Genomic DNA, 16,277 nt, shown 5'->3' with positions numbered 1-16,277 from the left:
CATTGCTTAGAATCAAGGGCAATGATGACATAATTGAGAACCTTTAAGGTTGCAGTGACACATCCATAACCTGAGCGGAAACCAGATTGCATACCAGAAAGAATACTATAGACATCAAGAAAGCCAGTCAGTTGATTATTGACAGGTTTTTCAAACACTTTTGATAAACCAGGGCAAAGTAGAAATAGCCTATAACAGTTTGGATCAGCTTGATCTCCCCCTTTTAAATAAAGGACGAACAGTGGCTGCCTTCCAAGCAATGGGCACCTCCCGTGAGAGGGTTAAAGGTCAGGGAAAGGCTTGGCGATGATAGGTGCAGCAACCTTAAAGAAGAAAGGGTCTAAACCATCTGACCCAGATGTTTTTTTGGGGGGTCATGTTTCAGGAGCTCCTTTTGCACCTCGGACTCAATGACCGCCTGCAGGGAGAAACTTTGTAGCGGGGCAGGGCTAAAAAGTGGGAGGAGCATCAGGGATAGTCCCATTACAAAGGGTGGGAGATGAGGAAATGTTGGACGGGCAAGGAGGCATGGCTGAGTCAAATAGGAATCCTGACTTATTAAAGAGCTCAGCCATGTGCTTATTGTCAATAACAACCGCATCATCAACATTAAGGGACATGGGCAGCTGTGAGGAAGAGGGTTTATTCTCCAGGTCTTTAACCTTTTTCAAATCAAATCAAATGTATTATTATATAGCCCTTCGTACATCAGCTGATATCTCAAAGTGCTGTACAGAAACCCAGCCTAAAACCCCAAACAGCAAGCAATGCAGGTGTAGATGCACGGTGGCTAGGAAGAACAACCCTAGAAAGGCCAAAACCTAGGAAGAAACCTAGAGAGGAACCAGGCTATGTGGGGTGGCCAGTCCTCTTCTGGCTGTGCCGGGTGGAGATTATTAGAGAACATGGCCAAGATGTTCAAATGTTCAGAAATGACCAGCATGGTCAAATAATAATAATCACAGTAGTTTTCGAGGGTGCAGCAAGTCAGCACCTCAGGAGTAAATGTCAGTTGGCTTTTCATAGCCGATCATTAAGAGTATCTCTACCTCTCCTGCTGTCTCTAGAGAGTTGAAAACAGCAGGTCTGGGACAGGTAGCAAGTCCGGTGAACAGGTCAAGATTCCATAGCCGCAGGCGAAACAGTTGAAACTGGAGCAGCAGCAGCACGGCCAGGTGGCCTGGGGACAGCAAGTAGTCATCATGCCAGGTAGTCCTGAGGCATGGTCCTAGGGCTCAGGTCCTCCGAGAGAGAGAAAGAAAGAAAGAAAGAAAGAAAGAAAGAGAATTATAGAGAGCATACTTAAATTCACACAGGACACGGGATAAGACAGGAGAAGTACTCCAGATATAACAAACTGACCCTGGTCCCCCGACACATACTGGAGGCTGAGACAAGAGGGGTCAGGAGACACTGTGGCCCCATCCGATGATACCCCCGGACAGGGCCAAACAGGAAGGATATAACCCCACCCACTTTGCCAAAGCACAGCCCCCACACCACTAGAGGGATTTCTTCAACCACCAACTTACCATCCTGAGACAAGGCCAAGTATAGCCCCCAAAGATCTCCGCCACGGCACAACCTAGACAGGAAGATCACGTCAGTAACTCAATCCTCTCAAGTGACGCACCCTTCCTAGGGACGGCATGAAAGAGCACCAGTAAGCCAGTGACTCAGCACCTGTAATAGGGTTAGAGGCTGAGAATCCCAGTGGAGAGAGGGGAACCAGTCAGGCAGAGACAGCAAGGGCAGTACGTTGCTCCAGAGACTTTCAGTTCTCCTTCACACTCCTGGGCCAGACTACACTCAATCATATGACCCACTGAAGAGAGGAGTCTTCAGTAAAGACTTAAAGGTTGAGACCGAGTCTGCGTCTCTCACATGGGTAGGCAGACCATTCCATAAAATGGAGCTCGATAGGAGAAAGCCCTGCCTCCAGCCGTTTGCTTAGAAATTCTAGGGACAATTAGGAGGCCTGCGTCTTGTGACCGTGGCGTACGTGTAGACATAGCAGTGAAAGTTAACATTATGTTTTCGAATGACATCCCCAAGAGGTAAAATATATAGTGAAAACAATAGTGGTCCTAAAATGGAACCTTGTGGAACACGGATATTTACAGTTGATTTGTCAGAGGACAAACCATTCACAGAGACAAACTGATATCTTTCTGACAGATAAGATCTAAACCAGGCCAGAACTTGTCAGTGTAGACCAATTTGGGTTTCCAATCTCTCCGAAAGAATGTGGTGATTGATGGTATCAAAAGCAGCACTAAGGTCTAGGAGCACGAGGACAGATGCAGAGCCTCGTTCTGATGCCATTAAAAGGTAACCACCTTCACAAGTGCAGTCTCAGTGTTATGATGGGGTCTAAAACCAGACTGAAGCATTTCGTATACATTGTTTGTCTTCAGGAAGGCAGTGAGTTGCTGTGCAACAGCTTTTTCAATTTTTTTTGAGAGGAATGGAAGATTCGATATAGGTCAATAGTTTTTTATATTTTCTGGGTCAAGGTTTGGCTTTTTCAAGAGAGGCTTTATTACTGCGACTTTTAGTGAGTTTGGTACACATCCGGTGGATAGAGAGACGTTTATTATAAGCACAGGAAGCAGCTCTTTCAGTAGTTTAGTTGGAACACAGTTCAGTAAACAGCTTGAAGGTTTAGAGGCCATGATTATTTTCATCATTGTCCCTCTTGATCCTAGGTCCTGGCAGAGTTGTGCAGACTCAGGTCAACTGAGCTTTGAAGGAATACAGATTTAAAGAGGAGTACGTTATTTGTTTTCTAATGATCATGATCTTTTCCTCAAATAAGTTAATTAATTTATTACTGCTGAAGTGAAAGCCATCCTCACTTGGGGAATGCTGCTTTTTAGTTAGCTTTGCGACAGTATCAAAAATAAATTTTGGATTGTTATTTTCCTCAATTAAGTTGGAAAAATAGGATGATCGAGCAGTAGTGAGGGCTCTTCGATACTGCACGGTACTGTCTTTCCAAGCTAGTCGGAAGACTTCCAGTTTGGTGTGACGCCATTTCCGTTCCAATTTTCTGGAAGCTTACTTCAGAGCATTTTCAGAGTATTTTCTGTATACCAGGGAGCTAGTTTCTTATGACAAATGTTTTTAGTTTTTAGGGGTGCAACTGCATCTAGGGTATTGCGCAAGGTTAAATTGAGTTCCTCAGTTAGGTGGTTAACTGATTTTTGTCCTCTCCAGAACTTCTTGGGGTGAGACCCACAGTGAGAGTAGTGCTCCTTAATTAAGGTAACAGACTTTGACCTTCCAGATAGCCTGAGTGCACTTATTTCTCATTTGACTGAACGAGAGCCAGTTAGCCTGAGTATGCGTGTGCCGAGCTTTTCGCCAAATGCAATTCTTGAGGTGGAGTAACTCTGCAAGATCACTGTCAAACCAGGGTCTGAACCTGTTTATAATTCTCATTATCTTCATGGGGGCGTGTTTGTTAACAATACCACTGAAAATATCAAAAAAGAAGGTCCAAGAATCTTCGACGGAGGGGATCAAGCTGATTCTATACAATTTCTATAGAAGGGATCATCAACTAGATTCAGCCACAGGCTGATTTTTCCTTGAGTGGATGGTCAGGGGGCCAGAATATAATTACAAATTATTAGTAGACTGCAAATTGACTGCAAGAAGTCCAAAAATATATAATATTTGACTAAAATGTAACAATTTCAAAACCTTGCTTATATTTGTATATGACCACATATTCAGTGAGCTCCAGAAGTGTTGGGACAGTGACACGTTATTATTGTTGTTTTGGTTCTCCAGCACTTTGGTTTTTAAATAATACATTGCAGACTGTAATTAAAGGGTATTTTCATCCATATTGGGTGAACGGTTTCGAGATTACAGCACTTTTTTGTACATATTCTCCTCATTTTAGGGGACCAAAAGTATTGGGACACATTCCCTTATGTGCATTAAAGTAGAAAAACAGAAGTGTTTGGTCCCATATTCATAGCACTCAATGACTACATCAAGCTTGTGACTCTACAAACTTGTTGGATTAATTTGCTGTTTGTGTTTCAAATTATGTTGTGCCCATTTAGAAATCAATGTGTTGTGTCATTTTGGTGTCACTTTTATTGTAAATAAGAATTTAATATATTTCTAAACAGTTCTACATTAATGTTGATGCTACCATGATTAGGGAATGACTTGTGATGACTCATACCACCCCCAAAAATTCTGACCTCCCCTGTTATTGTAACGATGAGAGGTTAGCATGTCTTGGGGGTATGATATAACATGCTAACCCCTCCCTGTTATTGTAACGATGAGAGGTTAGCATGTCTTGGGGGTATGATATAACATGCTAACCCCTCCCTGTTATTGTAACGATGAGAGGTTAGCATGTCTTGAGGGTATGATATTTGTGCATTTGTAACCTTCTCACTCATAATTATTCACGATGTGTACAGAGCCAAAACAACAACAAATATGCCACTGTCCCGATACTTTTAGAGCTCCCTATATCTCTCTGTTATGCGTGGGAATTCTTTTGAACACATTTCATAACTTAAAATCACTTGGAGCTGATTTGCTGGTGTTTTTAAAGATTTTGTGTAAATTAGATATTTCTGTATTTCATTTTCAATAAATTAGCAAAGATTTCTAAAAACATGTTTTCACGTTGTCATTACGGGGTATTGTGTGTAGTATTGTGAGTAAAAAACATACTGTATATTTAATAAATTTTTTAATTCAGGCTGTAACACAACAAAATCTGCAATAAGTCAAGGGGCTTGAAATCTTTCTGAGGACACTGTATCTATCTCCATAACTCGAGAAAAGATGAATGGGTGGCAGGAAAGCTGTCAGATGGGCAGAAAATATGCGGGAAAGATGCAGGAAAGATGCAGGAAAGATGCAGGAAAGATGCGGGAAAGATGCAGGAAAGATGCAGGAAAAGGTGTGTCAAATATGCAGGATGAGGTTTCTGTTAGTCTTTCAGGCACAGTTTGCTCTTCATCCTCCTCAGTTGCTGCTGCTGGGCCATCAGACAGGGGACAGTATATGGATATGAACTGGAGGTTTTAATGGGGACATAACGGAGTGAGGAGATACAGAGAACTGGGTCAAATGGTGCAGATCCCCTTTTTCCCTTCTTCATAATAGCTAGCTGTTTCTGGGAGTAGAATAAACTAAAAGATTATCTCTCTTCCACTCCCTCTCCCTCTCTCCGTCTCTTCCTCTCCTTCTCTCCCTCTCTTCCTCTCCCTCTTCCTCTCTCCCTCTCCCTCTCTCTCCCTCTCTTCCTCTCCCTCTCTCCCTCTCTTCCTCTCCCTCTCTCGCTCTCTCTCTCCCTCTCTCTCTCTCTCTCTCTCTCTTTGTCTCTCTGTCTCTTCCTCTCCCTCCCTCCCTCTCTCTCTCTCCCCCTCTTCCTCTCTCCCTCTCTCCCTCTCTCTTCCTCTCCTTCTCCCTCTCCCTCTCTCCCTCTCTCTTCCTCTCCCTCTCTCTCTCTCTCCCTCTTCCTCTCTCCCTCTCTCCCTCTCTCTTCCTCTCATTCTCCCTCTCCCTCTCTCCGTCTCTCTTCCTCTCTTTCTCTCTCTCTCTCCCTCTTCATCTCTCCCTCTCTCTCTCCCTCTCTCTCTCTCCCTCTCTCCCTCTCTTCCTCTCTCTCTCTCCATGTCTCTCTGTCTCCCTCTCTCTCTCTCTCTCTTTCTCTCTCCCTCTCTCCCTCTCTCTTCCTCTCCTTCTCCCTCTCCCTCTCTCCCTCTCTCTTCCTCTCCCTCTCTTCCTCTCCCTCTCTCTCTCCCTCTCTCTCTCTCTCCCTCTCTCTTTGTCTCTCTGTCTCTTCCTCTCCCTCCCTCCCTCTCTCTCTCTCCCCCTCTCCCTCTCTACCTCTCTCTACCTCTCCTTCTCCCTCTCCCTCTCTCCCTCTCTCTTCCTCTCTTTCTCTCTCTCTCTCCCTCTTCCTCTCTCCCTCTCTCTCTCCCTCTCTCTCTCTCCCTGTCTTCCTCTCCCTCTCTCTCTCTCCCTGTCTTCCTCTCCCTCTCTCCATCTCTTCCTCTCCCTCTCTCTCTCTCTCTCTCTCTCTCTCTCTCTCTCTCTCTCTCTCTCTCTCTCTCTCTGTCTCTCTGTCTCTCTGTCTCCCTCTCTCTCTCTCCCTGTCTTCCTCTCCCTCTCTCCATCTCTTCCTCTCCCTCTCTCTCTCTCTCTCTCTATCTCTCTCTCTCTCTCTCTCTCTCTCTCTCTCTCTCTGTCTCTCTCTCTCTCTCTCTCTCTCTCTTTCTCTCTCCCTCTCTCCCTCAAAGTCCAGACCTGAATCCAATCGAGAATCTGTGGAAAGAACTGAAAACTGCTGTTCACAAATGCTCTCCATCCAACCTCACTGAGCTCGAGCTGTTTTACAAGGAGGAATGGGAAAAAAATTCAGTCTCTCGATGTGCAAAACTGATAGAGACATAATTTTGCACGCCCAATTTTTCAGTTTTTGATTTGTTAAAAAAGTTTGAAATATCCAATAAATGTCGTTCCACTTCATGATTGTGTCCCACTTGTTGTTGATTCTTCACAAAAAATACAGTTTTATATCTTCATGTTTGAAGCCTGAAATGTGGCAAAAGGTCGCAAAGTTCAAGGGGGCCGAATACTTTCGCAAGGCACTGTATGCCTGACGAGATCCTAGAGGGGAATCGGAGGAGCCTAAAGCATGGCCTAAACCAAATAATGTACTATAAAAATCAAACTTTCATTAAATCACACATGTAAGATACCAAATTAAAGCTACACTCGTTGTGAACCCAGCCAACATGTCAGATTTCAAGGCTTTTTGGCGAAAGCATAAGAAGCTATTATCTGATGATAGCACAACAGTAAACAAAGAGAGAGCAGCATATTTCAACCCTGCAGGCACCACACAAAACGCAGAAATAAAATATAAATCATGCCTTACCTTTGACGAGCTTCTTTTGTTGGCACTCCAATATGTCCCATAAACATCACAAATGGTCCTTTTGTTCCATTAATTCCGTCCATATATATCCAAAATGTCCATTTATTTGGCGCGTTTGATCCAGAAAAAAACAGCTTCCAATTTGCGCAATGTCACTACAAAATATCTCAAAAGTTACCTGTAAACTTTGCCAAAACATTTCAAACTACTTTTGTAATACAACTTTAGGTATTTTTAAACGTTAATAATCGATCAAATTGTTTTCAATACAGGAACACAACAAACTCAAGCATGCTTTCTAGTCTTGCGCAACTCTCAAACAGTACACATAACGATACACTGATCCAAAATGGCCGTACTTCTTCATTACACAAAGGAATAACCTCAACAAATTCAGAAGACTGTTGACATCCAGTGGAAGCGGTAGGAACTGCAAACAAGTCCCTTAGAAATCTAGTTTCCCAATGAAAACCCATTGAATAGACAGTGACTTCAAAAAAAAGTTAGTTCTCTGGGTTTTGCCTGCTACATAAGTTCTGTTATACTCACAGACATGATTCAAACAGTTTTAGAAACAGAGTGTTTTCTATCCAAATCTACTAATAATATGCATATCTTATATTCTTGGCATGAGTAGCAGGAAGTTGAAATTGGGCACGCTATTTATCCAAAAGTGAAAATGCTGCCCCCTATCCCAAAGAGGTTTATTTAACCAGGTAGGCCAGTTGAGAACAAGTTCTCAATTACAACTGTGACCTGGCCAAGATAAAGCAAAGCAGTGCAACAAAAACAACAACACAGAGTTACACATGGAATAAACAAAAGTACAGTTAATAACAGAATAGAAAAATCTATGTACAATGTGTGCAAATGTAGTAAGATTAGGAAGGTAAGGCAATAAATAGGCCATAGTGGTGAAATAATTACAATTTAGCATGAACACTGGGAGTGATAGATGTGCAGATGATGATGTGCAAGTAGAGATACAGGGGTGCATAAGAGCAACAACAACAAAAATAGCAATATGGGGATGAGGTAGTTGGGTGGGCAAGTTACAGATGGGCTATGTACAGGTGCAGTGATCGGTAAGCTGCTCTGACAGCTGATGCTTAAAGTTAATGAGGGAGATATGAGTCTCCAGCTTCAGTGATTTTTTGCAATTTGTTCCAGTCATTGGCAGCAGACAACTGGAAGGAAAGGCGTCCAAAGTAGGTGTTGGCTTTGGGGATGACAAGTGAAATATACCTGCTGGAGCGCGTTCTATGAGTGGGTGTTGCTATGGTGACCAGTGAGCTGAGATAAGGTGAGGCTTTACCTAGCAGAGACTTATAGATGACCTGGAGCCAGTGGGTTTGGCGACAAATATGTAGCGAGGGCCAGCCATCGAGAGCATACGGGTCGCAGTGGTGGGTATGTATACAGAATGGTGACGTCTGCGTAGAGGTGGATCAGAGAATCACCAGCAGCAAGAGAGACATCATTGATATATACAGAGAAAAAAGCTGCAGTCACTGAAATATGTTTTACGTTTTAACCTATTTTTCTAGCAGTAGACGGTCAGAACAAACGCACGCGTTTTGGCCGCAGTCTTCGTCAGCGTTTGGAGAAGAATCCACCCGTATTTATAGATGACGTCACACTGTAGTACTGCTTCTCTCATGATTCACAATTATTTTTTTTTACGTTCATTATTTACATAAATGTTCTGCTATTTTTTCCAGATGAGCTTAAATAAATAAAAAATGTTTTTTCTCCCTTCCCCACCAGGTGGGGCTATTGTTCCACACTGTATTTGGAGACAACTGGTATGACAAGTCATAAGGTTTTACTAACATGTGGTTGTGGGGTTTCAAATGCAATTGGGCTGGAGACGTCTGAGAGACATAACTGTTGATGCATTGGAAGTTAAAGGGAAGGGAAGTGGAAGACCTCTTAACTGGTTCCTCTTATCTCTCAAACTGTGATTCATGTTGAATGTGTTACTGTGAAAATTGGTAAGATTATTCAGAAGAATTTGCACTTGTGCGATGATCAGATTCTACGTGTGTGTGTGTGTTCACATGCGTTTGTGCGTGTGTGTGTGTGTTCATGTGCGTTAATGCATATGTGTTTCATTGAGGGCATTTCATAACATTTAATGGACCGTGAGAAAATCTACATTTCCTAAAACTCTACAAATTATACAACGGCTGGGTCTAATCCTGAATGCTGATTGGTTAAAACCGCATTCCAGTCACCTGCTAACTCTATGGCGTTAAAATGTCTATTTACTCTATTGTTCCATCTGACTGCCCAATCCACTGTCTCATCAGCCCAGCCAGGCAATTTATACACTTGATCTCCACTATAAAAATCATCGAGACTTTATCTCACATCTCTTTTAGACTAAGATTTAGTTTTCAACACCGGAGATTTTTTTTATAAACCTTGCTGTCTGTTTCTCCGACATTTACAACATTATTTCAATATTCAAACTTTATCTGTCTATTTATTGCTGTCTGATAGTAAGAGTCGGGATGAGACAAACAGGCAGGCAGACAGCGTTTCTCAGCCAGTCGAAATCATGAATCAGCTGGCATCATTTTTATGGATATATACAAAGAAATGTAAAACGAAATTAAGTGCAGCTAGTTTGAGGTGTTTCCAGCTTCAGATTGAAGTGATTGTGTTAGATGTGTTGTTGTCTAGCTCCTCTGAACAACAGTGTCCTGACGAGAGAGCACATGTTCTGTGCCGAAGGGAAATCGCGCCTCATTAGCTCATCGTTATGGGATGTATCCAAATATATTAAACAAATGCAAGTGCAGCTAGCAACCCAACCGATGGAATAAACGCCCAGCTGGTTTAGGTAGCAACCCCAGATTTGTGTCGGGACTATATCTTGTGGAAGGATAAAATGGTATGAATAAATTAATCAAAATAAGTTTTTAATGAAAATATGTCAATCGTTATTTGAATAGGTTGGTAACCCGTATAAAAGTGATAATGCCCGAGAAGCCGGTTTATGAAGGATATATTGGCACAGTTTGGCGGCCCTCGACTCGGGCCAAACAACACCCGTGTCAATATATCCTCCAAACACTGGCTTCTCGGGCATTATCACTTAAGTAAACCACAGTAAACTATGACATGCCTGTTTCCTCTGATATCTGAAGTGTATTTCCTGATCTGCTCCCCCTTCTTCCTCTTCCTCTTCCTCCTAAAGGTGGTAACAGTGTTCTTAACGTTGTGTGAATAGGTAGCATATTGTGTGTGTGTGTGTGTGTGCCCTCACAGGCCCTTGTGTTTCTCTCATGCATGATGATGATGTCATACTCCCATACACCCCTCACAGGCCCTATTGGGTTTGGATCAGAGAAAGAGGGTGCGCTTTAATCACGTGTGTGTGTGTGTGTGTGTGTGTGTGCGTGCGTGCGTGCGTGTGTGAGATGTACTCATGTTGTTTTCTTTAACTTCTCTTTTGTTTCACTGTCAGGCTGTTGCAGCCTGGTAACGGTTCTGGTAACGATTTTAGCTTTCATTTCTGATTTCTCTGTCTCTCTCGGTCTCTCACTCTCTGTTCCCTGTCTATCTCAATCTCTCACTCTCTTTCGCTGTTCCCTGTCTCTCTCTCTCGTCACAGGTATAGACAAGAAGAACAGAAAACAGACAATTTAGTCGAGAGGTCATCAAAACCATGGAATCTGTTCCCATAGAGCTGCACACATACACACACACACACACACACACACACACACACACACACACACACACACACACACACACACACACACACACACACACACACACACACTATTTTAACAGGAAAGGGTGAACATAAAATAATACATGACCAGGCCCAATAGGACACTACAGTATGTAGAGAATGGGCCAATTAGGAAGTACCCTAAACCTGCATCAACAATTGTTATTGGTTTTTTAAAGAGATTATCCGGTACTTTTGTATACTTTTTAGCCAGTAGTTCTGAAAGTATCACTCACAAGCCAAAAGAGGTCCCCGAAAATGGTATGCTACGTCACAGACATTGACGGCGTTAAAAGATATGTGCACCACCATTGCTTTTTCAATCTCTCTGCTGCGACCTCATTGGATAACGCTGGGCAGGCCTCTTGCTAGCTGTCACTCAAATACGAAGTGCTGAAGCTCATTGGCTAGAACTCGAATTGCTAAAGGTCTGGCCCATGTCGGAGAAAATGTAGTGAAAATGGCGCAGCAAAGCTTCAAGAAAACAGTCGCTTTCAAACTAGGGATATCGTGGCAGTAATTCTGCTCGTAGATTATGCATGCAGGAACTACACATTATCATATCCAGCCCACAGCGGGAGATTTAACAAATACTTTCTTAGTGGTCAAAGTACCGGAGCATGTCTTTAATAATTTGTAAATGCATTATAAACTATTAATAAATGGGTTATAATGGATTGGTCGAGCTCCCAGAGGGCCGAGCTCCTTGCCATCCAGGACCTCTGTACAAGACAGTGTCAGACGAAGGCCCTAAAAATGGTCAATGACTCCAGCCACCCAAGTCATAGACTGTTCTCTCTGCTGGCGCACGGCAAGCAGTACCGATGCACCAAGTCTGTAACCAACGAGACCCTGAACAGATTCTACTCCCCCAGGCCATAAGACTGATAAATAGTTAACCAAACAGCTACTATCTGGATTGACCAACCCTATTGCACTAATTATTTTTGACTCATCACATACGCTGCTGCTACTGCTATCTACCAAATTAGTTTTCATCTATAATTTTCATAGCCGTCTATTTACCACCACAAACCGACGCTGGCACTAAGACTGCACTCAACGAACTGTATGAGGCCATAAGCAAACAAGAAAATGCTCATCCAGAAGTGGCGCTCCTAGTGGCCGGGAACTTTAATGCAGGAAAACTTAAATCAGTTCTACCTCATTTCTACCAGCATGTCACATGTGCAACCAGATGAAAAAAAACTCTAGACCACCTTTACTCCACACGTACAAAGCTCTCCCCCTCCCTCCATTTGGCAAATCTGACCATAATTCTATCCTGATTCCTGCTTACAAGCAAAAACTAAAGCAGGAAATACCATTGACTCACTCAATATATAAGTGGTCAGATGACGTGGATGCTACGCTACAGGACTGTTTTGCTAGCACAGACTGGAATATGTTCCGGGATTCATCCAATGTCATTGAGGAGTTTAAGTTGGAAAAATAGGATGATCGAGCAGTAGTGAGGGCTCTTCGATACTGCACGGTACTGTCTTTCCAAGCTAGTCGGAAGACTTCCAGTTTGGTGTGACGCCATTTCCTCTCCCTCTCTCCCTCTCTCTTCCTCTCCCTCTCTCTCTCTCTCTCTCTCTCCCTCTTTCTCTCTCCCTCTCACCCTCTCCCTCTCCCTCTCCCTCTCTCTCTCTCTCTCCCTCTTTCTCTCTCCCTCTTCCTCTCTCCCTCTCTCTCTCTCTCCCTCTTCCTCTCTCTCTTTCTCTCTCTCTCTCCCTGTCTCTCTCCCCCTCTCTCTCTCTCTCTCTCTCTCTCTCTCTCTCTCCCTCTCCCTCTTCCTCTCTTTGCAAATTGATTGAAAATTAAATATAAATATCTAATATATATACGTTAACACACCCCTGAGTAATTTTTTACAATTATTTTATTTATGTGTAAGTCTCTAAGGAAATTTCTACACCCGGATTGTGCAACATTTACCCATTATTAATTTCTAAATTCTTCAAGCTCTGTCAAATTACTCGTTCATCATTGCTAGACAACCATTGTCAGGTCTTACTGTAGACTTTCAACTTGATTTAAGTCAAACTGTAAATTGGCCACTCAGGAAAATTCACTGTCTTCTTGGTATTTTTACATTTTTTTGGTATATTTAATTTCACCTTTATTTAAACCTCTCTGGGATAGGTGGGACAGTCGCGTCCCACTTGGCCAATAGCCATGGAAAATGCAGAGAGCCAAATTCAAATAAAATACTAGAAAAATATAACTTTCATTAAATCACACATGTAAGATACCAAATTAAAGCTACACTCGTTGTGAATCCAGCCAACGTGTCAGATTTCAAAAAGGCTTTTCGGCGAAAGCATAAGATGCTATTATCTGATGATAGCACAACAGTAAACAAAGAGAGAGTAGCATATTTCAACCCTGCAGGCGCTACACAAAACGCATAAATAAAATATAAAACACGCCTTACCTTTGACGAGCTTCTTTTGTTGGCACTCCAATATGTCCCATAAACATCACAAATGGTCCTTTTGTTTGATTAATTCCGTCCATATATATCCAAAATGTCCATTTAATTGGCGTGTTTGATCCAGAAAAAAGCAGCTTCCAATTTGCGCAACGTCACTACAAAATATCTCAAAAGTTACCTGTAAACTTTGCCAAAACATTTCAAACTACTTTTGTAATACAACTTTAGGTATTTTTAAACGTTAATAATCGATCAAATTGAAGATGCGTCCATCTGTTTTCAATACAGGACGACAACAAACTCAAGCATGCTTTCTAGTCTTGCGCAACTCTCAAACAGTACACATAACGTTACACTGATTCAAGATGGCCGTACTACTTCTTCATTACACAAAGGAATAACCTCAACCGATTTCCGAAGACTGGTGATTTAGAAAACTCATTGAATAGACAGTGACCTCAACAAAAAAAAAGATCTGAATGGGTTTTGCCTGCTACATAAGTTCTGTTATACTCACAGACATGATTCAAACAGTTTTAGAAACAGAGTGTTTTCTATCCAAATCTACTAATAATATGCATATCTTATATTCTTGGCATGAGTAGCAGGAAGTTGAAATTGGGCACGCTATTTATCCAAAAGTGAAAATGCTGCCCCCTATCCCAAAGAGGTTTATTTAACCAGGTAGGCCAGTTGAGAACAAGTTCTCAATTACAACTGCGACCTGGCCAAGATAAAGCAAAGCAGTGCAACAAAAACAACAACACAGAGTTACACATGGAATAAACAAAAGTACAGTTAATAACAGAATAGAAAAATCTATGTACAATGTGTGCAAATGTAGTAAGATTAGGAAGGTAAGGCAATAAATAGGCCATAGTGGTGAAATAATTACAATTTAGCATGAACACTGGGAGTGATAGATGTGCAGATGATGATGTGCAAGTAGAGATACAGGGGTGCATAAGAGCAACAACAACAAAAATAGCAATATGGGGATGAGGTAGTTGGGTGGGCAAGTTACAGATGGGCTATGTACAGGTGCAGTGATCGGTAAGCTGCTCTGACAGCTGATGCTTAAAGTTAATGAGGGAGATATGAGTCTCCAGCTTCAGTGATTTTTTGCAATTTGTTCCAGTCATTGGCAGCAGACAACTGGAAGGAAAGGCGTCCAAAGTAGGTGTTGGCTTTGGGGATGACAAGTGAAATATACCTGCTGGAGCGCGTTCTATGAGTGGGTGTTGCTATGGTGACCAGTAAGCTGAGGTGGTGGATAAGGTGGATAAGGTGGGGCTTTGCCTAGCAGAGACTTATAGATGACCTGGAGCCAGTGGGTTTGGCGACAAATATGTAGCGAGGGCCAGCCATCGAGAGCATACGGGTCGCAGTGGTGGGTATGTATACAGAATGGTGACGTCTGCGTAGAGGTGGATCAGAGAATCACCAGCAGCAAGAGAGACATTGATATATACAGAGAAAAAACCTGCAGTCACTGAAATATGTTTTACGTTTTAACCTATTTTTCTAGCAGTAGACGGTCAGAACAAACGCACGCGTTTTGGCCGCAGTCTTCGTCAGCGTTTGGAGAAGAATCCACCCGTATTTATAGATGACGTCACACTGTAGTACTGCTTCTCTCATGATTCACAATTATTTTTTTTTACGTTCATTATTTACATAAATGTCCTGCTACTTTTTCCAGATGAGCTTAAATAAATAAAAAATGTTTTTTCTCCCTTCCCCACCAGGTGGGGCTATTGTTCCACACTGTATTTGGAGACAACTGGTATGACAAGTCATAAGGTTTTACTAACATGTGGTTGTGGGGTTTCAAATGCAATTGGGCTGGAGACGTCTGAGAGACATAACTGTTGATGCACTGGAAGTTAAAGGGAAGGGAAGTGGAAGACCTTTTAACTGGTTCCTCTTATCTCTCAAACTGTGATTCATGTTGAATGTGTTACTGTGAAAATTGGTAAGATTATTCAGAAGAATTTGCACTTGTGCGATGATCAGATTCTACGTGTGTGTGTGTGTTCACATGCGTTTGTGCGCGTGTGTGTGTGTTCATATGCGTTAATGCATATGTGTTTCATTGAGGGCATTTCATAACATTTAATGGACCGTGTGAAAATCTACATTTCCTAAAACTCTACAAATTATACAACGGCTGGGTCTAATCCTGAATGCTGTTTGGTTAAAACCGCATTCCAGTTACCTGCTAACTCTATGGCGTTAAAATGTTTATTTACTCTATTGCTCCATCTGACTGCCCAATCCACTGTCTCATCAGCCCAGCCAGGCAATTTATTAACTGGATCTCCACTATAAAAATCATTGAGACTTTATCTCACATCTCTTTTAGACTAAGATTTCGTTTTCAACACCGGAGATTTTTTTTATAAACCTTGCTGTCTGTTTCTCCGACATTTACAACATTATTTCAATATTCAAACTTTATCTGTCTATTTATTGCTGTCTGATAGTAAGAGTCGGGATGAGACAAACAGGCAGGCAGACAGCGTTTCTCAGCCAGTCGAAATCATGAATCAGCTGGCATCATTTTTATGGATATATACAAAGAAATGTAAAACGAAATTAAGTGCAGCTAGTTTGAGGTGTTTCCAGCTTCAGATTGAAGTGATTGTGTTAGATGTGTTGTTGTCTAGCTCCTCTGAACAACAGTGTCCTGACGAGAGAGCACATGTTCTGTGCCGAAGGGAAATCGCGCCTCATTAGCTCATCGTTATGGGATGTATCCAAATATATTAAACAAATGCAAGTGCAGCTACATTGCTGAAATTCTGGCTGCACTTTTTGACTTGACTGTAAGTTAGCCGTAGTTGGCTAGCTAGCAAGCAAGGGATAAGAACGTTGCCAGGCAGTATGGCAATGAAGCATTTAAAACGACTAAGTCTCTAGCAACCCAACCGATGGAATAAACGCCCAGCTGGTTTAGGTAGCAACCCCAGATTTGTGTCGGGACTATATCTTGTGGAAGGATAAAATGGTATGAATAAATTAATCAATAAATGTTTTTAATGAAAATATGTCAATCGTTATTTGAATAGGTTGGTAACCCGTATAAAAGTGATAATGCCCGAGAAGCCGGTTTATGAAGGATATATTGGCACAGTTTGGCGGCCCTCGACTCGGGCCAAACA

The sequence above is a fragment of the Oncorhynchus mykiss genome, chromosome 6 (genome assembly GCF_013265735.2).
Source record: "Oncorhynchus mykiss isolate Arlee chromosome 6, USDA_OmykA_1.1, whole genome shotgun sequence".
Classification (NCBI taxonomy): Eukaryota; Metazoa; Chordata; class Actinopteri; order Salmoniformes; family Salmonidae; genus Oncorhynchus; species Oncorhynchus mykiss.
Note: the sequence above shows the minus strand (reverse complement) of the source record.